We start from the raw sequence: 24,015 nt of genomic DNA, 5'->3' as shown, positions 1-24,015 counted from the left end.
CTGATTTATTGTCAAATTAGCGCTCATCTCTGCCTGCAGGAGTGAGAGAGAATACAGATCATGTCAAACTCATCCTGAGATCCGAACAGACATGGATGAGCAACGCCAGCATACTCAAACCTGTGACACACACACACACACACACACACACACACAGATGACCTGTCAGTGTGACATTTCCAGAGGGATTTTTCTCCTAGTCACTTGAACACACAGTATGATAAAAAAGTAAGTAAAAAAAAAAAAAACATCTTACACATCTGCAGTGTTGATAAGTTACTCAAAGTAATCCAAAACAAATTAATCATTACTTCTCTAAAACTGTAATCAGAATATGTAGAGCCAAGGAGCCTGATGGGGCCCGCGAGGGATAAAGGCGGCCGGGGACGACAGTTCAAGAGAGAGAGAATTACAGGCAGCTGTACTGTGTGTTTATGGTTGTGTGTTTTTGGTTAAGTTTATTATTAAAATATTATTTATATTCTTAAGCCGGTTCTCGCCTCCTCCTTTCCCTCGAACCCCCTTACACTGGTGCCGAAACCCGGGAAGGAGGAGGGATTCTCGTCGCAGAGTCCTTGACACTGCCTCCACCCAGGGGAGCGCTGCTGCCATCCGACGGGGGTCGGAGTAGCCTGACCACCCGGATGCAGGGAACGGCCGCCGTCTGCGAGGCGAGTGGGGACTGGACTCTCCGACCGCCTGGAGCGAGGGAGCCGCTGCCGGGGGCGGAGGAGTGCCCTGCCGTCCCCCGGTAACGCGGAGGGGTCGAGAGAAGACCACCGCCCGTGGGGAGAGGAGGGAAGCGACTCCCCGACCGCCTGGAGTGGTAGGGCTGCTGCCAGGGGCGGAGGAGTGTCCCCACGGGACGCCGGGAACACGGAGGGGCGTTCTGTCCGCTGGGGGTCGGAGGTCTGACTCCGGTCTGCCCGGGGAGGAGCAGCTGCCGTCCGCCTGAGAGGGTGGAGGAGTGATCGAGGACCACGCGACGGCGCATCAGAGAATCGGTGAGTTTCTTTTTCTGTCTCTCCTCTCTCTCTCTCTGTCACTCCGTGTTGGCCTTTCCCTCGCCTATTTTGTTTTGTTGTTGTTTTTCCCCTCCTGTCTCCTCCCAGGTCGAGGAAGGTGGGGATGACCCGCCGGCTGTCGGGGCGCAAGGCACGCCCCCTCCTGGAAAGGAAGGGGGGGGATGTACGTCATGCCGGGAGCTCCCCGGCCTGAGGCATCGCCGGGAGGAGTGTAGATCCGAGGAGGGCGGGGCTGGGCTGGAATGACGCACGCCCGGTCCCCAATCAGCCTGATGGGGCGCGCAAGGGATGAAGGCGGCCGGGGACGACAGTTCAAGAGAGAGAGAGAGAATTACAGGCAGCTGTACTGTGTGTTTATGGTTGTGTGTTTTTGGTTAAGTTTATTATTAAACTATTATTTATATTCTTAAGCCAGTTCTCGCCTCCTCCTTTCCCTCGAACCCCCTTACAGAATACTTTTCTGATTACTGCATGGAAAAAGTAATCACATTACAAATCCCTATAGTTTTAAAGGAATATTCCGGGTTCAATGCAAGTTAAGCTCAATCGACAGCATTTGTGTCATAATGTTGATCACCACAAGTTAATTTCGACCAGTCCCTCCTTTTCTTTAAAAAAGCACAAATCTGTGTTCCAGTGAGGCACTTACAATGGAAGTCAATGGGGTCAATTTTTGGAGGGTTTCAAGGCAGAAATGTGAAGATTATAATTTTATAAAAGTACTTACATTAATTCTTCTGTTAAAACTTGTGGATTATTTGAGCTGTAAAAATTGTTTAAATCGTCACGTGGTATTACAGGGTTTAGAGAGTGTTACATCGTCATGGCGACAAAGTTGAACTAAAGTAAAATTGTCTATAACTTTCCACAGATGTGGTTAGTAAGTGATTTTATGACAGTAAAATCATGTTAACACACATATTGTTTATGTCTTGTGTCTATACTTTTGAAACAGTGAGTATTTTAATGTTTACAGATTATTGACCCCATTGACTTCCATTGTAAGTGTCTCACTGGAACACACATTTGTTTTTTGTTTTTAAAGGAGGGACGAGTCGAAATTAATTTGAACATTTTGCCACAAATGCTGTCAACTGAGCTTAACTTGTATTGAACCTGAAACATTCATTTTAGTAACTTTCTAAAACAATTTTCACATAAAGTTTCGTTGTTTTTCTGCTCCACGAATTAAAAATAATGTCTATTTTCCCCCTTGGCTATCGCTGTCATTTCATCTATCACAGAAACGCAAGCAGATATACATATATGCACATAATTCATGTTTTAATGTACATGTATTTTACTAAAATAATATGTATTTTTAAAAATATGTGTAACCCAAGTAATGCACTTAAAGTAGGCTAATAAATGTAAGTGACTGTAATCTGATTGCAAGAATGTAAAGTGTGTTGCACTAATTTTGTATTAAAAGTAATCAGATTACTATCACTAATTACTTTGTAATCAGGTACACATGCACACTGCTCATCTCTCTGAAGGGTGAATATTTCACATTAAAATCAAAAGACTTTAAAATTAAGAAATTATGGTAACACTTACAAGAAGCGTGTATTTGTTAACATTAGTTAGCGTCATTAGTTAACCATTGATGAATATATGCAGAAAATAATCATTGTTAGCTCATGAAACCTTATGCATTTACTAATGTGAACCCTATTGTAAAATGTCACCAAAAGTATGAACCAATTATGCACATTTCCACCCAAATTCACTTTCACTCTGAAATGTTGGACTGAAATAAATCTGGACTTTATGTTAATTTTAATCCATTGATTAAACAGCAGTTTGAGTCGGTCACATTAAGCGGAGATGTATTTTTAAACACGTTTCTGAATAATCCTCTGACTCAAAACACATTATTCTGCTGAAGATGACACGCTGCGATCACAACTCAGCCAATCGATAATCTACACACACTTGACACATTACGTACACATACAAATACATAAAACACAACAAGTGCAGTACTGTATGAATTTATTGGGATTACATGGTTTTAGAAAATTATTTGTAAAGATTTGCCCATTTAAAAAGATTCATTTGTTGAAAAAAGGCGTTTTGTCAGGCAGAATGGAGGTGGTGTACTATAGATTTGTGTCTGCTAACACAGCCAATATCAAGACATTTGTTAACAATCCTTCAGAAAACGCTCAGGAGAAACAGATCGCTCAAGACGAGATCCGACAATGAAAAACTCAATAGAAAGACGTTTACAGCCTGAAACCACCTCTGCTAAATAGATCTGCCTCTTCTAAACTCTCAGAAAGATAAATCTGTGTTAAGACTTCTCTTTACATATAGTACTATACATTTAAAAAAAAAATAGCTTTAGTTATCAAAGGAGAACAATGCACACTGTGAGTAAGAAATACAAAAATGTTCTGCAGTTTTTAGACGAACAGAAAACCAGATATTCTGTAAACAATTTGCATAATTAGTCTGTTCCCAACATGATATGTAAGATCAGGATGTTAGTCGGGTCCTAAACATCATTCGGATGTTTAACATCAAAAAGGACACGTGTAATAAAACATCATGAGGGAGGGACACCAAAGCAACATGTCAATCATCTACGTGCACTACTGCTCATATTAAGACTTTGAGTTCCAGTAAACCATTAATAGTGTAGTGCTTGATCACAAACCAAAAAAAGAAACATTAATAAACAAAAACACCTCGCACGTCGAGCGTGTGGTCATGTGACCGAGCTGACAGGTGTCACGCAGGTTTGAGGTGTTTCCGCATTACCCAGCATTCTCGGTTTAATGGTCATTGAATCCGGGCATGGGGAAGGGCCGAGCGAAAGACTCCACACGGAGACGCAGATCAGCGATACGCGCCGTTGTCTCGGTGTCTTCAAGCAGGAAACTCTTGAAATCTGCCAGCTTTTCAGAAGAGGTGATATGTAAAGACAGAGAAAAAGAAATAAAAGTATAAACGTAAGACATTTTTATTTATATGCATTTTTATATATGCAGACTGCTCGTTATAAAAAACCTCATTGATGCTACAAGCTATTACGACGACTCCATGAATTAATGGGGCTTATATATTCCACAGCTGAAAGTGTCTGATAATCAGAGTTACTGAGACAATGAGAGTCGTTTTCAGCTGGTCATGTGATCACAACATCGCGTCCACAACAACTGCTTTTTCTAGAGCAACATTTTCAATGGTTTACATTGACATCAACTGCGCTCTACGTCCTCGTGGTGGGATAGTGACTGGGTGGAGGAGGACGAATCTCAGTTGCCTCCGCGTCTGAGACCGTCAATCCGAGCATCTTATCACGTGGCTTATTGAGCGCGTTACCGCGGAGACGTAGCACGTGTGGAGGCTTCACGCTATTTTCCGCGGCATCCACGCACAACTCACCACGCGCCCCACCGAGAGCGAGAACCACATTATAGCGACCACGAGGAGGTTACCCCATGTGACTCTACCCTCCCTAGCAACCGGGTCAATTTGGTTGCTTAGGAGACCTGGCTGGAGTCACTCAGCACACCCTGGATTCGAACTCGCGACTCCAGGGGTGGTAGCCAGCGTCTTTACTTGTCGAGCTACCCAGGCCCCCCGTCCCAGCACTTTTAAATGTTTTAATATGGGTCCAAGCACCGAAGAAACAGTATTTGTACTGACTTCTTATTTCTGCCCTAAAAGTGCCTGGGAGTCAGAGGCCATAAATAGTTGACGTCCCAACCCTGGCACTAGGTGACGCTATAATAAGAACTTTTACCTTTACGTGAATAACTCCAGAACCATATGGGCGAAAATGTTTTTTTTCCCCCCTTTGATTCTTTGAATCAAGCCAAATCTGAGTACATCTCAGATTTCATTTCCGTATATGTATTTTTTCTGCAATTTAGAATTTTCCTAAAAAAGTCAGTTTTGAACAACACCGAGGCTGTTTGTCCAGTTCACACAAAATTTGGTATACATCATCTAAACACCCTCCTGACAAAAAGTTAACATAAGATTTTTTTTTTCATCGAAGCATTTCACATTTACAAGCCAATAAACTGTTTGAGCATGGCTCGTTTTCACTTATTGCCCTATATCTTCTAAACGCAAAGTCCAAATGAAACTTGGTAAACTTCGACACAAAGACATTTTTAGGATGCACACTATATTTCATCCAAATGTAACTAAATCACTAACTAAAAATCTGTTATAACAATCAAACAAGTGGAAATTTGGCATGCATAATCTTTGGTAAGAGAGCTAATATATCCTCAAATCGATTGGACAAATCAACAAAAATGGCCACCAACTGCCAATCAAATTTCAGCAGCTAATACCATAGCGTACAACGGAGTAAAAGGCTCCATTGATTTTCTTTTCTTCCAAAACACTAAATAGCAACAAAAACTACCACAGCTCTTTCCTAAACACCTGTTTGACACTATTCACTGGAATATTTTCCTGATCCATGAGATCTGTGTGTGTGGGGTCTAAAGATTGATTTTGAGGCAATTTGATCTAATTATTTATATTTCTCTTTTGAGACAAAATACTAATTTATCATTTTAAGTTTTAAGGTCATAAAAACAAACATTTTTCAATAATTGTCCAATAAATGCAAGGATAGTATTTGGGGTAAAAAGACCCCCTGTTGCAGGTGTTAAAGACCCCTATTAATCACATTGTTTTTCTTAATTGGGGTGAATAGATTTGTTATGAATAATGTTCAAAGTGGCTCACATTGACTGATCCAATCATAATAGAGATTAGTTTGTTTATAGAATACTTGAGATGTAATAAAATGTCAAATGTGTTTGAAATTAACAGGAAATGGTTGATTTTTCTGAAGAATCATCATCTTAATTTGTTACTCAAAAAAGCATCTTGGTGTCTCAAAATTATTTGGATAAGTTAAATTATGCCCTATATCTATTGCCCCGGTGTCTGCACGATAAGGGGTAAAATGCTCCCTCACCACCTTTTTTTTTTTTTTTTTTTTTTTTTTTAAGGAATTTTAGATCAAAACAACCTTCCGTTATTATTTATTTTCACACAAATTTTGTTGCTCAACCATTTTCAATAACCATAAATATTTTTTTTTTGACCTTGATACATTTTGTGGCCAGAAAAAATGCTAAATTTCCTTAAGAGGTGCCTTTAGCCCCGTTGTACCCTACATTTTGAATGGCTGAGGATACTGAAAATTGGCATACATCTACAGGGTGTCAAAATGAGGCAGTGTACCAAATTTTGACAGAATCAGTCACAAGAGACTTGAATGTTTGCTAATAACTCCAGAACCATAAGGGCTAGAATAAAAACGTTTATTTCCACGGAATGCTCCAGTTTCCCAAAATCAACTGGATTTCCACTTCTTTTCTGAATTCAATAAAATTTCTATGTATTGATTACAGCTATATTTTGTATTTAGCATAATCAAAGCAGATATGAAAGCCATTTCTAGACACTAATATGACTGGATACTTCATCTCATTTGAGTGTACACCAGTGCACCTTAGTGTACATTGGCGCACCTTTAAAGATTGTCATTTACACCAGCCATCAAATTTGTTTTCACAGATAAACAGAGTATTGCCCAATCAACCTGTGAATTACCGAGCAGCGACTACAAAGAGCTGAGAGGCCGAGGCGTGTTGCTCTTTACTCGCTGGTCTTCTTCTTGACGTCCAATGCGATCTTGATGCCCTGATCGATGAAATCCACCACCTGCTCAAAGTCTGATTCCTTAAACTGGCGAGATGTGAGAGCAGGTGTACACGAGACACCAGATGAGAAGATAAAACAACATGAATTAAGTGCTTAAGAAGAAACGCATAAAAAGAGCGAGGTTATGTGAGGTCAGAGACTCACCGAGTCTGAGTCCTCCGGGTGTAAGCACGCTCTTGTCTCCAGGACAAGTGTTTTTGTTGGCTGTGATGGACCCCAGTTCTAGAACTCTCTCTGCACGCGCTCCGTCCATCTCCTGAGGCCACAGGTCCACCAGAACCAAATGATTATCAGTTCCACCTGAACACAACAAACACAACAGTCCATTCAGCCATCAGTCCAAGCGAAAATATGCCGTTTGATGCCTTAAAACTGTGCAAACCTTTTGCTGCTTTTATCAGATGCCAATATCTGTGATCATTCCTACAAATTTCCTGACATAAATTCCATTATTGAGGAAAAATGCATGCATATACATTATTTCTGTCAGTCGATTAAAATATTTAATCGCGATTAATCGCATGATTTCTTCAAAGTTAATCACGATTAATCGCAGATTTTGAAAGTGCTGAAATTAAATAAAACAATTTGTAACAAAAATCTGGGTTTGTTTTCAACAATGAAAAAATAAATGTAATGCAGTACACTGCCTTTTGTATTAAAAGTAATTTGATTACAGTAACTAATTACTTAGTAATTAGATTACATCCAACACTGTCTGTAAAGTGAGACAGGCGGTTAAAAAAAAAAAAAAAGAGGGGTTGATGACATCATCCAACAAGAAAAAGATGTTTGAGAGGCGGAGCAAGTTATTTACATTCAATGGAAATTCAAAAGACAACATTTATTTTCTTTGGAATAATTTACAATAATGAATAATTCACAATACAACCAGGAACATGTATTATGAAATTAACATGCATCACCAGCTTCTGTCCTGATAGTTTTTGCTTTCAGAATTTAACTCATAAAACGGATCTGCAGCTGCTTTAGAGAGAAATAAGAACATGTGCTGCGATATTCCGACCGCATCCGTGTAGTTACGGCAGGCAGCCATTCAATTATTTTTGCATGTGTCATCTCTGGACCGGTTAGAGGCAACATGCTGCGGAGAAAAAAATAATAAAAATGCAACTGAGATTCACGCCTTGATTTCACATGCATCCACTGAAGGCCCATTTGCACAGCACAAGTAATCATATATAATAATAATAATAATCATCATAAATATCCACTGCACACACCACAAAAGCACAAACATGTTATTAAGATGTTTCAGAGCAATACTTATCCGGATGATAAAATCAAGAACAACATAATTTGTTTTGCGCATGTGTGTGTGTGTGTGTGTGTGTGCAGCACTGGACAAATGTTTGCCTTATTCATATATTCTTCAATAAAAGTGATTTAGATTCACTTCTAAATGTCTATTTGACAAAAGAGAGCATTTCTTTAAATCTTTGCCGTGTGTTGAAGTTTATAATGAGAAAATTAGGAGCGAAATGAAACATTTGCCGAGCTCTTTAAATAACTGAGCATGGGTAATATGTGTAACATCAACAAACAATTATTAAACAGCAGAAAATTGGCTTCTTTTTCTTTGTTTAAATGGACGAGTTGAACCGGCTGACCTGTGTGCTATTCCAACAAAGCCACTTTATCACTTTAAAGCAACTTTGTATTAAAATGGACGAGAAACCAACAGAAATTCTGGCATCCTAACAGACTTCATGTGACTGTCAGTCGGAGGCATCGCTCTGAAAGTAAAGAGTGCAAATGTTCAGCTCACCTGAAGAGAAAACGTTCTTTACAGAAACGGACAGTGAGTGTACAAACGCACCAGACACGAGTGTGTATCCTCTCTTCACCAGAGCGTCAGCCATCGCCTTCGAGTTCTTCACACTTGAGCGATATACTCACGAAACATGGGCGTCAGGGCCTGAATAGAGAACAACTTACTAATTATCAAAACCTAGAAATGAGATCTATGAGTCAACGCCACTATTCACAAGAACATAAGAGAATACAAGATGTTTATATGAGGTTTTCATTGCGATTTATTTTTCAACGACTCAGCAACAGGTTATTTATGCATAGGGGAGAGTGGGGTAAGATGGGCCACCTTGGCCTCCAGCTAAAGATAAATGAGACAGCAGTAACTAATACACACAATTATATTTTAGGATGTCTGCTATAAACAGAATAAAAAGAAAGCCTCTCTGACACAGGGCTGTGGAAATATGGTTTCTAAAAAAATACATTTGTCCAGTGACAACTTGCCCTGTGTTATATGAATCATATAAAGGGGCAAGATGAATCAGCAGTTCACGTTCAGCTCAGTCGACAGCGTTTGTGTCATAATGTCGATCACCACAAAAATGTATTTCGATTCGTTCCTCCTTTTCTTTAAAAAAAAAAAAAAAGCACAAATGTGTGTTCCAGTGAGACACTTACAATGGAAGTCAATGGGGTCAATCTGTAAACATTAAAATACTCACTGTTTCAAAAGTATAGACACAAGACATAAACAATATGTGTGTTAACATGATTTTACTGTGATTAAATCACTTACTAACCGCATCTGTGGAAAGTTAGAGACAATTTTACAACTCCGTTGCCATGACGATGTAACGCCGTAATCCCACATAATGATTTAAAACAACTTTACAGCTCAAATAATCCACAAGTTTTAACTGAAGAATTAATGTGTGCTTTTATAAAATTATAAGTATCACATTTCTGCCTTTAAACCCTCCAAAAATTGACCCCATTGACTTCCATTATAAGTGTCTCACTGGAACACACATTTGTGCTTTTTTAAAGAAAAGGAGGGATGAGTCGAAATTAATTTTTGTGGTAATCAACATTATGACACAAATGCTGTCGATTGAGCTCAACTTGTATTGAACCCGGAATATTCCTTTAAATGTTAACATATAAACTTTATGTATAAAATGTACTTAGTTAATGCAATCTAAACCAACATGAACGGCAGCTGAAATCCCCCTCCGGTTTGTGTCGGAGTTCTGTTGGTGTTTATTTTTGTAAATAATGACCGTTTGACTGCTCATTATCCCGCTTATAAGACTACTTGCCAAATAAATAAATAAATGCACATGAAACTTTTATTTTAAATTTTAATTATTGGATTAGCTTACTTGGAGAGATCGTACAGTGATCAAAGTAGAAAAAATGACTCCGAATACCCGGATGAGCAATCTGATATGTCTTAATCCCCAGATGAGCGGTTGTTACTTTGAGATATCAGACCACTAGATGGCGGCATTGACCAATCAGAATAGAGTATTCGAGAGAGCCGTGTAATAACATAGATTAATAAATATAATAATTTCAAATCAAATAAAAATTCAAATTGTTCATAATCCGTAATGCATTAACTAATGTAAATGAATAGAACTGTTAAGTGTTACTGTAAGAGAATAAATTGGAGATTTAGATTACACATAAAAATATGAACATGCATGAGTTGTTTATACAAAAAAAATTAACAATGCACTTACCCATTCTAGAGTCTTATTTTTTCAGTTTCTTATTTAACAGTACATTATTCTCTCTCTCTCTTTTTTTTTTTTTATAAATATATCCATAACCCAGCCAGGAAAAGGTTTAATATTCAGAATATTTTAAGGTGAGTGCAACTATTTATTTATTTATTTATTTATTTTTTTAATTTAGAAACATGTATAATGTTACATTTTAGAGCCCGACCGATATGGGATTTTTGAGACCGATACCGATTTTAGAGGGGGGAAATTCACCGATTACCGATATGGTGGCCGATATAGTTAACTTTTGAGCTGGAATGAAAACAGACCTTTTCTATGTGGATTGTGCACCAATTTTGCACCGATATGACTATGCAAAGGTACTCAGAATGCTGCTTTCTTAAATATTTTTATCAAAGAATATTTGACATTATTATTATACATTATCAACAAATTCTAGAAATGAACACTGAGAAAATAAAGAATAAATAAAAATACAATACATAGCTAAATAAACATCAGTACTGTTTAGTATCAGTCAAATGCTGACTATTAAAATAAAGAATAAATAAAAATACAATAAATAGCTAAATAAACATCAGTTCTGTTTAGTATCAGTCAAATGCTGACTATTAAAATAAAGAATAAATAAAAATACAATAAATAGCTAAATAAACATCAGTTCTGTTTAGTATCAGTCAAATGCTGACTATTAAAATAAAGAATAAATAAAAATACAATAAATAGCTAAATAAACATCAGTACTGTTTAGTATCAGTCAAATGCTGACTATTAAAATAAAGAATAAATAAAAATACAATAAATAGCTAAATAAACATCAGTTCTGTTTAGTATCAGTCAAATGCTGACTATTAAAATAAAGAATAAATAAAAATACAATAAATAGCTAAATAAACATCAGTTCTGTTTAGTATCAGTCAGTTGCTGACCATTAAAATAAAGAATAAAGAGGTGTGTGTTGCTAAAAACGCAAGCAGTTCGGCTTTCTTATTGTACGTTTCCATTGGCGCGTGGTGAACGAGCGCTTTCAATTCCTTCCTATGGAAGCCAAGCGTCATGCTCGCGAAGTGGATTGAAGGATAGACAGCAGCGCGGGGCAAGCGACTTCCCTAGCGTTGGGAGTGGCTTTGAGCGGATTTCTTCCAAGTCGGTAGAAACGAGGCCTCAGACTGTATGAAGTTGCTTATGTCCCCACTACGCCAGTCACCGCGTTCTGGGTCCGGACCCCGGATTGATTCCATCCGGACTGCAAGACATCATGACGACGGTTGCGCCCTCTCATCGCCTCTAGTGAGCAGTGTGACAAAAAAACAGTGCTGGTTACATCATATCTGATATTTCTGCGCTGTATTCTTGAATATTTTTCTCTAGCACTGAAACACGCTTCACTGATGCCCTATCACGCTCCACACGCGCTTCCTCTTTTCCCCGCATGTGAGTAAACATGAGGCACGTGTTTCCAGAGCGCCTTTAGACCATAACGTTTTTTTCTTTCTAAATTTAGTTTAATTAATCAGCATGTTACAAGCCTTCAATAATAAACAAACAGATTTCTGTTCTAATTTTGTGAAATTATTCAGATGTCATTATCTCTGACAAGGATGAAAGACAAAACAATTACCAGTTTGTTGTCTAGTCTTTCTCACTTTAATGAAAATAGAAAAATGGTCCATTCAGACTTTTCCATTTTCTAAATGTTCTCTCAGGAGATACCCCTGAACCCCCATACGGTATCATTCCTCAGTCACAAGGGCTTCTATGTCCCCATACATGGATATCTGAATGTAAAGAAATATGAGATATATATATACACACACACACACACACACACACACACACACACACTGTCATTATGATTAAAAATGAACAGATCATCTTATAACATTCATATCCAACTGCACTCGATTGATAAACTATAAAATATTGTAATATTTTCATAGAAGCTCCCTCAGACCCCACTGCTTTGCCTGTCTCTGGGCCCCCAATGCAGTTTTGTTTTATTTTATTTTTTTCTCCTCTTCTTTTTTTGGAAATTCAAAACAATTTGCAATGTGCAAATGTGAATGAATATCATGATAAATATCGATATCGAATGATGTGAAAAAGAATATCGTGATAATATTTTTTGCCATATCTCCCAGCCCTCCCAGCCCGAGTCAAGATAAACAGTGGCAGCGGTGTTACACCGTATTCTGCTATGCAAGTTCAGGGGAAACTTTTAAATATGACATTTTATAAATGCAATGACTGGAATTGTTCGGTTGAAGGGGGTACCAAACTGTGAATCCTGAATAAAACAGTTTGGTGAATACATGTTTACACCAGTGGCGGGCCGTGCATTTAATGTCTAGGCCTTCAGTGTGATTCATGCCATTAAGAAAACACAGTTTCATAATGAATAAGATGCTATGTCACAGCTAACTAGTAATACCAACTGAATCTATCTAATAATATTTGCGATTTAAATGATGCTTGCAATAAATTTCGTTTCATCAGGGTATATGGTTATGCTGCATTCCATTCAAGTTGGATGTGGGATATTCCTACTTGATATCTCCGACCATAAATGCATTCCATTCCCCGATATTCGGAACTGCAACGCTCCCGTTCGCTTAGCAGGGGTTTGACTCTCATTAGAGATGTCTCCTAGCAACCCAACTGATAAACAATGCTGCAGCGCTAGCATTTGTGCTTCAGGTGTACGATTATCAAAAGAGATTATAATGTTTTATACACCTGTTTCTGCAGGCGTTTGTTAAACAAGCTTTAATCTCATGTAATGTGGAAATTAACTCATTTATTGATATTACTTAATAAAGTGAATGTTTATCACTTACTTTGTATATCTCCCTGAGTGTCAACATGTTTGTGTGACATCATGCCCCTGCATCTCGGCGAAATTGGAGTTGAGAATTTCTGCACGAGCCTACACGTTGTAATTCTTACTTCAAGATGCATCCATTGCACTTTTCCTAGTAGGAAGATGTAAAATCCGACTTTCCGAGTCGAATGGAACGCAGCATTACTTTTCAAAACTTGATCCGACACTGAATGCTCAAGCAGCCTAATTTACACTTAGAAAACTCCTGATGTTGCTGTAACAATGCAAAAAGCACTTACCAATTTACTTGAAGTGAAAATCAGTCCTCCTTTCCTGTTTAATAAATCAATTGCACGATCATGCAGAACATCTCGTGTTTTTAAATCCATAAGGATCTCTTTCTCAACGGTGATAACGATCAGTGATGACGATCTCGTGCTCTTCGCTCTTGAATTACGTACATCATTTAAAGCATGATTGCGTCACTCAAGGCCAGCTAGAAGGCCTCGACTGGGACATATCCTAAAGATCACACCCACCAAGAACAAATAAATCAATCTGACTGGCTGATGAATCTGACAATCTGACTTTAGTTGCTCATTCACTTGCACTGTTGAGGGATTCTGTGGAAATTCTGAAGGCCTGAAGGGGTGGAGCTCAGACTCACACGCTGCTTTGGGCATGTGATTTGTGAAACAGTTGTCACGCTTCGCTTGTAAGCATCAAGGAATAAATTCTGACTGGATAAACGTTTCATTTTTTTCTATTTGTTTGTAGATTAATTAAGAGTGGAAAGCGATTAAAAATACATAAGCGTTCATAGAAGACTGTACATAGAATTCGCCACTGGTTTACACATTAGCTTCCAATCAGCTGACAAGCAATGAAAGTAGCTACGTGATTAGCTAGTTAGCTATAAGCTTGTTGTCATGGAGAGTAAAAGATGGACGTTGTTTATTTACTTTCCAGCATTGCGTCTCACCAACTAGGTAACAACATAGCGTGAAATCAACACTCAACAGACACAATCCACCACCGCACTGTTGTCCGATGAGCTGCAAAAAGATGCTCTGATGTTTACCTTTCAATCTGCTACATTACTGACTGCACTGACAAACTATACCTGGCTAACAGCAAACAGATGTGATAAACATGAGTGATATGGTTGTCAGGGACAGGGTTAATGTTATATTAGTTATATTGAAAAGGGAAAATTATGGGGTCATTGTTTATTAACTTTCCAGTATGTATTTCACAAGCTAGTTAGCAACTTACCGAGAAGACACCGCTTAACTCCGCACTGCTTAACTCCGCCCTGTCTGCAGAGCCACCGTCAGTTCAGAGTCAGCTCTGTAAACATGGAGTCGGAGCACGCTCTGCTGGACAAACTATGTTATGACACCAATTCTGAAGCATTATATGTTCTGAAAAAAGTTCTCATATCTGCGCATATCGGTAAACATATACGCCGATACCGATATATCGGTGAAAGGCTAATATCGGCCGATATATTGGTCAGGCACTATTACATTTTTCACAAAAAGATCCTTCATTTGACTAAACAAACAAAGACTAATTATTATTGCACACATCAAGTCCGCAGGGAGATATGAACTGTTGATCCCAGCGTGCAGCTCACAGATTTCTAAATATTTGGTGATAGGACAAAAAAAAAAACAAAGTGCAGTTTCCTGAATTACCAGTGTGACACAGCTTACCCCACCCTCCATGAGTTAATTCCAGCATTGTAACTGTGGATGAACACCTGCATAACATAATACTTTAGAAATGGAGACAGATGTTGTACCTGTTTGAGAGCCACGACAACTCTGGCGATGGCGTGATTATGCAGCCCGCCCTGAAGCAAAGGGAACACGGAGAAGTTGACTTTCTCCTCCAGGTCGTACAAAACCTCCTTGCCTTTCTTGTCCACTGATCGCACACCCTTACGGTAGAAGATAAGCCCCGCCCCTAGGGAGGAGCCAAAGCATACAATATATTGGTGACTATGACAGTACTGGCCAATACAAGGTTCCCAGGATTTATTTTTTTTCTAATTAATTCAAGCAGTACACTCGATTTGTCTTTTGTACAATTGAATGTGTCTATGTCTGAATTCACAATAAAAAATGCTATATTAGTGCATGAAGTGTACCTGGCTTCTCTCAGTGATTTGTGTGTGGTTGTTGTGACGAGGTCGGCATGTTGAAATGGCGAGGGAACGGCTTTACCGGCCACCAGACCACTGATGTGAGCCATATCAGCCAGAATGTATGCGTTCACCTCTCTACAGAACTGAGACAGAGCGAGAGTGTGAAGGGTAACGAGAGGTAATAAAGAGCATTTCAGTAGATTATTAAAGCATATGGAGGCTCAAATTGGCTGCGCTCACAGCAAATATCACAATCAAAGCGTTCTCGTTATCATCCCATCTCAGAATGACCTGATGAAATCCGCTTGCCTCTCGAGGGAATGAGACCCAGATACCGTGAGCGGCACTCAACTTGCTCACACACACTTCAGAAGAATGACGCCACGGTTCCAGGGAGTAAAAATAATTTCAAGCTGATTATACACTGATAATGTTATGCACACTAAAACACTCTCTGTGTGTGTGTTTATTGAGCCATAGTCTGAGGACAAACTGTCTCCTGAAATGAACTATATCTGACTAAATATCTCTTTTGGGACATTTGGGGACGTCCTCAAATGGAAACACGATATATAAACAAAGAAAAATTTTCTTCTTTTTTGGAATGAACTACAATCCCATGATCCGTTGCGAATGATGTAATCGAGAAAAAAAATTAAAATAAATATGGGCAAAATATAAAACTAAGTTGTTAATTATAGATATAGAAACAATTTATTTCAATTTTATTGCATAATATTCAGTTATACACAAATATACAAGTAGCTCGATAGTTTAGGGAGATTGTGTCGCTTTGATTCTCTGATTGGTATATCTTTTCAGGATTATGGGTAGTGCAGTTCTTCACCAGAAATTCTGCTATAAACATTTTTTTTTTAAATGAAGTTGAAATAATGTGGACTGATGGCTTCAACAGAAACATATACCATCGATTAACAACCTCGTCTTTAAAGGTTTCTAAGTTATCGTTGATAATCATTTATGTGGCCTGGGTAGCTCAGCGAGTATTGACGCTGACTATCACCCCTGGAGTCACGAGTTCGAATCCAGGACGTGCTGAGTGACTCCAGTCAGGTCTCCTAAGCAACCAAATTGGCCCGGTTGCTAGGGAGGGTAGAGTCACACGGGGTAACCTCCTTGTGGTCGTGATAAGTGGTTCTCGCTCTCAATGGGGCGTGTGGTAAGTTATGTATGGATCGCGGAGAGTAGCATGAGCCTCCACATGCTGCGAGTCTCCGCGGTGTCATGCACAACGAGTCACGTGATAAGATGCGTGGATTGACGGTCTCAGAAGCGGAGGCAACTGAGACTTGTCCTCCGCCACCCGGATTGAGGCGAGTAACCACGCCAACATGAGGACCTACTAAGTAGTGGGAATTGGGCTTCCAAATTGGGAGAAAAGGGGATAAAAATTAAATAAATAAAATGATCATTTATTAGACGCCAAGACCCAAAAAGTTAGTGAAGTGTACTTCTTCTGCCATTAAAGTCTATGGCAGCCCATAGAACTGTAAGTAGGAAAATGCTGAAATTTGGCACACTGACAGAGGACACTCTGAGCTGTAATTGAACCATATTTGGAGTCTCTAACTCATACCGTCTAGTGCCATCAAGAGTTCAAATTTGCACTTTATGCTCATAACTTTTTAACCGTAACCTAGAAACAAAGTTATTTTTCCACTGATTCTTTGGCTCATACCAAGTCGAATACACATCAATTTCCGCAATTCTGAATATATATATATATAAAAAAAAAAAAATAAATAAATTAAAAAAAAATTCAAACTCTTCCTAGGCCGCATGTCCAATTTTGCACGCTTAATCTATAGACACTCGTGACATCACAAACCATTCTCATACGTATACCGCATCAACAAATTTATCGGTGAGCACACCAAAATGGACGTGAGGCTGTAACGCATTGACACGAAACTTGATGCATGTCATAACAAGCATGACCTGAGGGTCCTGCACAGTTTTGGCACAGTGCCACCTAGTGGTCAGGAAATTTGGAAAATGTATATTTTTGCTTATAACTTTTGAATAGTTTGGCCTAATGTCTTGTGACTGCTCTCATTAGATTCCTTGGGTCACGCAGAGTACGATGATACCTAATTTGCCATTGTCGGCCATATTTCCTGTCCATCATTTAGAATTTCATTGAAAACCTACCTTTTCGAACTCCTCCTAAGCCTTAAGTTCGATTTGCACGAAATTTTAGGGACACTCGTGACAAAGTTATGAAAAGCTTTTTGATACACCAAATCGTTCTTGTGTAAAACATCAACGACTGTCATGGCAACACGCCAATAAGTTCCTGAGGCTATATCTCGGCAATGCTTTGCCATTTTGACATGAAACTTTGTATGTGTCATTGTGACCACACCCTGACAGCATCCCATAAATTTGGCGACAATGCTACCTATTGGTCAAAAGTTATAATTAATTGTATTGTAATATTAGCAATTATTCCTATGTTTGTTATGCTGTCATAATCAGTGATGTCCAGTGATGCTTCCTTACATGCCGTTGGTCTGCTTGGCCCCGTAAGTGCTGCTTGCAGCTATATTATAATGGTTAAATCGGCTACAGAAATAATGATTGGGAATTTTACTTCCGGAACCACATTGTTGTGCTCTATTATGTTTATATAAAACAATAGGAGTCAATGGCATGTCCTCCTATAATAGGGTACAACAGTGCTAAAGGCACACCTTAAGGAAAATTGACTTTTTTTTTTGTTACAAAATGTATCAAGATTGAAAAATACTGAATTCAAATATTGAATATTGATGGAGCAACATCTGAAAAATGATTAAATGTTCAATCAAATGATCTCAATCAAACTTCAGACATCACACGTGATGATCTCATGGATCAGGAATATTTTGCAGTTTATATAGTGACAAACAGGTGTTTAGGGAAGTGCTGTAGGAGTTTGTGTGTTTTGGGAAAAAATTAAATCATATGTGACTTTTACCCGTTGTACCCTACTTTTGGAAAGTGTCTGCAGTGTTAAATTTTAACCTATAATCTTGATATTGATATAACAATTAAAACCTATGGACAAATTATCTGTCAAATGACCTATAGACGTATATTTGTGCTCGCCTCATTGCCCTCATGTTTATCTGAGGGTAAAATCAGGCCACAGTGAATTCAAGCAATAAATATGAAAAATTAAAATAACAGAACAGAGGGATAAACAGAGACAGAGAGAGAGAGAGAGAGAGAGAGAGAGAGAGACAGAGAGAGACAGAGAGAAAGCTTGTGCACTGGCAACATTGTAACATACAGTCATGCCAATAAAGCAATTGAAATTGAGAGAAAGAGAGAGAGAGACAGAGAGAGAGAGAGCACGAGAGAGACAGAGAGAGAGAGAGAGAGAGAGAGAGAGAGAGAGAGAGAGAGACAGAGAGAAAGCTTGTGCACTGGCAACATTGTAACATAGTCATGCCAATAAAGCAATTGCAATTGAGAGAGAGAGAGAGAGGGAGAGAGAGAGAGAGAGAAAGTTTGTGCATTGGCAACATTGTAACATACAGTCATGCCAATAAAGCAATTGAAATTGAGAGAAAGAGAGAGAGAGAGCACGAGCGAGACAGAGAGAGAGAGACAGAGAGAGAAAGAGACAGAGAGAGAAAGCTTGTGCATTGGCAACATTGTAACATACAGTCATGCCAATAAAGCAATTGAAATTGAGAGAAAGAGAGAGAGACAGAGAGAGAGAGAGCGCGAGAGAGACAGAGAGAGAGAGACAGAGAGAAAGCTCGTGCATTGGCAACATTGTAACATACAGTCATGCCAATAAAGAAATTGAAATTGAGAGAAAGAGAGAGAGACAGAGAGAGAGAGCGCGAGAGAGACAGAGAGAGAGAGAGCGTGAGAGAGACAGAGAGAGAGAGAGAGAGAGAGAGAGAGAAAGCTTGTGCATTGGCAACATTGTAACATACAGTCATGCCAATAAAGCAATTGAAATTGAGAGAAAGAGAGAGAGACAGAGAGAGAGAGAGCGCGAGAGAGACAGAGAGAGAGAGACAGAGAGAGAAAGCTCGTGCATTGGCAACATTGTAACATACAGTCATGCCAATAAAGAAATTGAAATTGAGAGAAAGAGAGAGAGACAGAGAGAGAGAGCGCGAGAGAGACAGAGAGAGAGAGAGCGTGAGAGAGACAGAGAGAGAGAGAGAGAGAGAGAGAGAGAGAGAAAGCTTGTGCATTGGCAACATTGTAACATACAGTCATGCCAATAAAGCAATTGAAATTGAGAGAAAGAGAGAGAGACAGAGAGAGAGAGAGCACGAGCGAGACAGAGAGAGAGAGAGAGACAGAGAGAGAAAGCTCGTGCATTGGCAACATTGTAACATACAGTCATGCCAATAAAGCAATTGAAATTGAGAGAAAGAGAGAGAGACAGAGAGAGAGAGAGCGCGAGAGAGACAGAGAGAGAGAGAGAGAAAGCTTGTGCATTGGCAACATTGTAACATACAGTCATGCCAATAAAACAATTGAGAGAGAGAGAGAGAGAGAGAGAGAGAGAGAGAGAGACCACTGAAACATGGAGCTGGTCCTGATCTCTCTCTAAATGATGAAAGAAAATGAGAAACTCTCCAAGAGACACAGAGATGAGCTCCGTTTCAAACCCTCACAGCTCCTCATGGGCCGTTCACAGAGACCTACTCTGAAAAAATGACCAGAAGTCTTTCATTATCAATGATTTCTGGTGACATGAGTGACAGCGACTATTGGGGATTGCCGAGATCGGCGAACTAACCAAAGTCCCTTTAAACCAAATCAGTTCTGAGCAGATATTTTCAATGCAAGCACTATTCAAACATCGAAATCACTACATTACATTTCAATAACATGACAAATTAGCAATAAAACTGGTGGTGTCATAAATTTAGCTGCTTCAGCTCAAATCACACATTAAAACTTGTAGCAATGTGCGCTCAAAGAGTAAATATAAAGGTGATTGGCTCTTTCAACTGAAGCGGGACTTCCACTCGTACAGCCACGATATTGAGTGTTGTGAGTTCACTCAATCATTTTTTGCCCTCTTCATGAAGGATTCATGTGATTTTGTCTACCGTTTGGAACAGGTCTGATGACCGGCGTGAAACAGAGCAATAGTGCAGAAGAAGACAAGAGACGAGTAATTAACGAGAGGAGAGTCTTCATCATCACATGTTCAAATGATCGCTGAGTGACTGCTGATTGTGATTATGGGTATTTGACTGTCCACAAAACATGTTTTTTTACATCTGATCATCACTGTTAATGATAACATGCCCTCAAATGAACATGATCATTCTGACTGTCATTTATGTGTGACTGTGAAAGACAATGCAGTGTGTGTGTGTGTGTGTGTGTGTGTGGAGTGTGAGCAGAGTATGAAAAATATGAGAAAAGAACAGTGAATGTGGCTGCATGTGAGGTGTCAGTCATCAGCAGTTAAACACAAATGTGTCAGAGAGACAGATGGATACAGTCTCAGGTGTGTGTGTGTGTGGGTTGTGTGTGTGTGTGTGTGTGAGAGAGAATAAAACCAACAGACAGCAAAAATTTAATTCTCAAACTAGATAAAAATCATCACATTCCCAGTGGGTCAGAAGTTTACATACACTTTGTTAGTATTTGGTAGCATTGCCTTTAAATTGTTTAACTTGGGTCAAATGTTTTGGGTATCCTTCCACAAGCTTCTCACAATAAGTTGCTGGAATTTTGGCCCATTCCTCCAGACAGAACTGGTGTAACTGAGTCAGGTTTGTACGCCTCCTTGCTCGCACACACTTTTTCAGTTCTGCCCGGACTGAGGTCAGGGCTTTGTGATGGCCACTCCAATACCTTGACTTTGTTGTCCTTAAGCCATTTTGCCACAACTTTGGAGGTATGCTTGGGGTCATTGTCCATTTGGAAGACCCTTTTGTGACAGAGCTTTAACTTCCTGGATGATGTCTTGAGATGTTGCTTCAATATATCCACATCATTTTCCTTCCTCATGATGCCATCTATTTTGTGAAGTGCACCAGTCCCTCCTGCAGCAAAGCACCCCCACAACATGATGCTGTCACCCCCATGCTTCACGGTTGGGATGGTGAACTTCGGCTTGCAAGCCTCACCCTTTTTCCTCCAAACGTAACAATGGATATTATGGCCAAACAGTTCAAATTGTGTTTCATTAGACCAGAGGACATTTCTCCAAAAAGTAAGATCTTTGTCCCATGTGCACTTGCAAACTGTAGTCTGGCTTTTTTATGGCAGTTTTGGAGCAGTGGCTTCTTCCTTGCTGAGCAGTCTTTCAGTTTATGTCAATATAGGACTCGTTTTACTGTGGATATAGATACTTGTCTACCCGTTTCCTCCAGCATCTTCACAAGGTCCTTTGCTGTTGTTCTGGGATTGATTTGCACTTTTCGCCCCAAACTACGTTCATCTCTAGGAGACAGAATGCATCTCCTTCCTGAGCGGTATGATGGCTGTGTGGTCCCATGGTGTTTATACTTGTGTACTATTGTTTGTACAGATGAACGTGATACCGTCAGGTGTTTGGAAATTGCTCCCAAGGATGAACCAGACTTGTGGAGGTCCACAATTTTTTTTCTGAGGTCTTTCCCATGATGTCAAGCAAAGAGGCACTGAGTTTGAAGGTAGGCCTTAAAATATATCCATAGGTACACCTCCAATTCAGTACACCTCCTATCAGAAGCTAATTAGCTAATTGTCTAAAGGAATTTTCTAAGCTGCTTAACGGCACAGTTAACTTAGTGTATGTAAACTTCTGACCCACTGGAATTGTGATATAGTCAATTAAAAGTGAAACAATCTGTCTGTAAACAATTGTTGGATAAATTACTCGTGTCATGCACAAAGTAGATGTCCTAAACGTCTTGCCAAAACTATAGTTTGCTAATATGAAATCTGTGGAGTGGTTAAAAAAATGAGTTTTAATGATTTCAACCTAAGTGTATGTAAACTGAGTTCAACTGTATGTACATTTTTCCCTATATTAATAAATTAAATATAATAATTTATTTCATTTTTAAAAATGATAAAAATTATTTATAAAATCTGAATAAATAAAAAAATATGTATTATTATGTATCTTTACCTACATTAAATATAATCTGTTTAATTAAAAAAAATAATTTAAAAAATACATATCTAAAAATCCTGAATCATTAAATAATTTATTATTATGCACATTTTTAACCTATATTACTAAACTAAATATATTCATATATTTTATTAAATTATTACTGTTAAAAATTACTTGTGTAAATTTTTACCTACATTAATAAACTGAACAATTAATTTTATTTAAAGAGTATTAAAATAATACAAAATCAAATCTTGAATCATTACAAATTAAAACTTTATTAATACAATTAAATATAAGAATTTATTTAATATAATAAATAACAAACACGTTTTTGCTGCTGTACCTTTTAGACTTCTTACATGTGAAATGAGTAAGAGTGCTTTGCTGCGTTCACACACACTGCTGCATCTTTCAATAAAGCTGCGTTACATTGAAACGGATTCATAAAACAATCTGTGCTGAAATTTGCCGCTCAAACTGTTCAGATCAGACTGAAATCATCATGGATCTTGTTGAAAATAAACTAACACTGTGATTCTTCAAAACATTCTGCAGAGCTGTAGGAGCCACACACACACACGCACACATACACGCACACGCACACATACACGCACACGCACACAGACACGCACACGCACACAGACACGCACACGCACACAGACACAGACACACACACAGACACACACACACACACAGACACACACACACAGACACACAGACACACACAGACACACACAGACACGCACACACAGACACGCACACACAGACACGCACATACAGACACGCACACACAGACACGCACACACAGACACGCACACACACACAGACACACACAGACAGACAGACACACACAGACAGACAGACACACACAGACAGACAGACACACACAGACAGACACACACAGACAGACAGACACACACAGACACACACTTTAAAGGAATATTCCGAGTTCAATACAAGTTCAGCTTAATCAACAGCATTTGTGTCAATGTTGATTACCACAAAAATTATTTACACTTGTTCCTCCTTTTCTTTAAAAACCCCCAGAAATGTGTGTTCCAGTGAGGCACTTACAATGGAAGTCAATGGGGTCAATTTTTTATGTTTTTAAAGGCAGAAATGTGAAGATTATAATTTTATAAAATAAGGTTTTGTGCTGTTTTTTTTTTTTTAAAGGTGAAAATTATTTTTTGTGGTAATCAACATTATGACACAAATGCTGTCGATTGAATTTAACTGAGAATATTCCTTCAACACATTTGACTCTCATCATTAGCTCTTCTGCTGTTTTGGAATAACAGTACCTATCGTAATTCTTCCTTTTTACCTCACTGTGATAGGGCGGGACGAGTTGCTCAACACCCAGTATTAATGTGTAAATGTGAACATGCACATGTGTTGATTTGGGTTTCTGGCATCAAGAATGGAAAGTTTTCAGAATACGTCACTTTTGCAGTTTAGCCTGAATAAATGCTCATTACAGTATGTTTACAGTAAGTTACAGTATGTTTTCACAGTACATCACACTCTTATTTTAAAAGAAAATTAGATATTGAAATGATTCCTGTAATGTTATCTAAATACCTTCTTAATGCGGGCGTAGTTGATGAGTCGGGCGTAAGCGCTGGTGCCCGCGATGATCAGCTTGGGCCTGAAGAGCCTCGCGGTGATTTCCATCT

At 38.9% G+C, this 24,015-nt stretch overlaps 1 pseudogene; it reads right to left on the bottom strand.

The window, feature by feature from the left end:
• Positions 1–3,013: 3,013 nt before the first annotated feature.
• Positions 3,014–24,015, bottom strand: part of LOC127448823 (serine hydroxymethyltransferase, mitochondrial-like) — a 28,403-nt pseudogene continuing 7,401 nt past the window's right edge.

The sequence above is a fragment of the Myxocyprinus asiaticus genome, chromosome 12, assembly GCF_019703515.2.
Source record: "Myxocyprinus asiaticus isolate MX2 ecotype Aquarium Trade chromosome 12, UBuf_Myxa_2, whole genome shotgun sequence".
Lineage (NCBI taxonomy): Eukaryota > Metazoa > Chordata > Actinopteri > Cypriniformes > Catostomidae > Myxocyprinus > Myxocyprinus asiaticus.
The sequence above is the reverse complement of the archived record's forward strand: the minus strand, read 5'-3'. Positions and strand labels throughout refer to the sequence as shown.